Source organism: Triticum dicoccoides, chromosome 7B, assembly GCF_002162155.2.
Source record: "Triticum dicoccoides isolate Atlit2015 ecotype Zavitan chromosome 7B, WEW_v2.0, whole genome shotgun sequence".
In the NCBI taxonomy this organism is placed as follows: domain Eukaryota; kingdom Viridiplantae; phylum Streptophyta; class Magnoliopsida; order Poales; family Poaceae; genus Triticum; species Triticum dicoccoides.
The window spans coordinates 36,612,223-36,614,530 of NC_041393.1; the positions used below are offsets into that span (position 1 = coordinate 36,612,223).

Below are 2,308 nucleotides of genomic sequence, written 5' to 3' on the forward strand. Positions count from 1 at the left end.
CTCCAAGAAATCCCAATCGACGCGATCGTAAGCCTTCGAAAGATCCAACTTGTATGCACAATAACTCTGACTTTGAAGAGCAGATTGGATATGATGTATACACTCAAAGGCAATAATTGCATTATCAGTGATAAGTCTCCCTGGTATGAATGCACTTTGGTTCTCTGAAATAAGATCCGAGAGAAGAGGCCGCAGTCGGTTTACCAAACATTTGGAAACAATCTTATATATGACATTACAGAGACTAATAGGTCTAAAATCCTTCAGGTCAGCCGGTGAATTTACCTTGGGGATAAGAACTATAGCCGTGTCATTGACTCCTGCTGGCATCTTTCCGGTTGCAAAAAATTCCAATACGGCTGCCGTAATCTCCTCCTTCAATATGTTCCAGTTCCGTTGAAAAAACCTCGCTGGGAAACCATCTGGTCCCGGCGCCTTAATGGGGCCAATTTGGAATAGCGCATCCGCCACTTCCTTCTCCGTGAATGGCGCATCAAATAACTCATTCATATGGGGTGTAACCTTTGTATCGATACACCCTAAAAGAGCCTCATATGACAAGGTAGGATCCTTAGTGTACAACTCCTGAAAATAAGAGCTAGCCATACGCTCCATGTCACTAGGAACAGAACTCCATGTACCATCACTTTTGCGCAGTCGCCTGATAAGATTCTTCCTAGCACGCCACACTACCTTCCTATAGAAATACTGTGTGTTCCTGTCCCCCTCCTTTAACCAAGTGATACGTGACCGTTGAAGCCACAACATCTCCTCACGGTGCAAAAGTTCATCCAAAGTGACCGTTGAAGCCACAACATCTCCTCACGGTGCAAAAGTTCATCCAAAACATTCCTATGGAAATACTGTATGGAGGACATATGGCTACAGTGACGGCTTGATGCCGGCCACTGTGGGCTTGTGGCAATGTCCGCCTAATCGGCTGCGTAGATGCCGGATCGAAAGACTTTGTAACCTCAGCTACCTGAGCGAGTTATACTTCTTTCTAGGGACAGTGGTATCAACCAAGCAGATGCTACCAAGGCATCCTCGATTTTGAAACCAAAGTCTGGAATTGCAGGTTTTACTAGCTAGTGCCCCCACGGCGCAGCACACCGAGCAGCTCGTACGTGTTTACTAAATTTACGCCTACTGCCTCCCAGTGAGCCAAATTTACGCCTAAATGCACACCGAGCAGCTCGTGCGTAGAACCTACTGAATATACCCTGCGAAGTTCTCTCTGTTCTTCTCTCTGTTCAGGCTTGAAGCTGCCTTAAACTTCTTCAGCAGAGCACGAGAGCGGGTGCTCGTCCAAAGATCGCGTCCGCACACGCGCGAACCCGTTCAACAAGCATTCCCGATGGACTGCAACTTCGCGTCGGCTTCCAGGTAATTTTGGTTCTGAGGGTGCCGCCGTTCTGTGACGGGCCGATCCCGTCTTCCCTGTGCGAAGCGTCATTTTGCCGATGGGGAGAAGGATTGATCGATCACTGCTGAAAAAATGCACAGATGGCCCTTGAGTGAGTAGTACGCACATGTTTTTGAGGTGGAACTGAGTCCGCTCATACATCTGGCCGAAAACGTAGGTGCTTGCACCGTTGTACGGGCGAGCAACGCAGCGCAGCTGGCCGGCGTTGCCGATTGATTACCTTCCGGAGCGAGCCTCTCTCTGCCCTGGCATGCCATTGTTTCGCCTGATACCTCATGGAAGCGAACGGAAAATGGGAAACAAAAGAAAATCAAATGTGGAGAAGTGGGGTATCGATCCCCATACCTCTCGCATGCTAAGCGAGCGCTCTACCATCTGAGCTACATCCCCTTTGGTGCTGTATCATTTTCGCTCGTATAATAATATCGGATTATTCACCAAGGGACACGTTGATGAAGGAATGTTGGCCCAAGATGAGTGGAGAACGCATTCCCCTTCGATCGGCCCTGCCTTCCGTCGTCCCTCACCAAAGCACCGCTCCTGCAAGTCCAAGGCAATGATCTCGCAAGCCACAAAGGACCAACACCACTCCAAGCGATTCATCGATTGCACCGGTGATGCAGTGACATCATCAAAATAGAAAAGTTGATTGCAAGGCTCCCGCTCTCACAAAGCCGCCTTAGGAGTTAGGAGTCATGTATTCGTTCATTTGCCGAAGAATCCAAAAGGAAATGTGGGGAGGGAGGACTATTCTGAGGCGACATTTGCTACATGATGTCTTTTCTTTTTTTACAAATGTCTTCAACGTGTTGTGCTTGTCCCTACGGTTTATGATCAGGAGAGAGTTTTTCTAATAAGAAGCTTAAGCATCACACTAAAGAT

General features: G+C 48.1%; 1 non-coding gene across 1 annotated transcript; it reads right to left on the minus strand.

The window, feature by feature from the left end:
• Nucleotides 1–1,743: 1,743 nt before the first annotated feature.
• On the minus strand, nt 1,744–1,816 carry TRNAA-AGC. The gene has a single exon. It is a non-coding gene; the product is annotated as a tRNA-Ala (tRNA).
• Between the last annotated feature and the right edge of the window lie 492 nt (nt 1,817–2,308).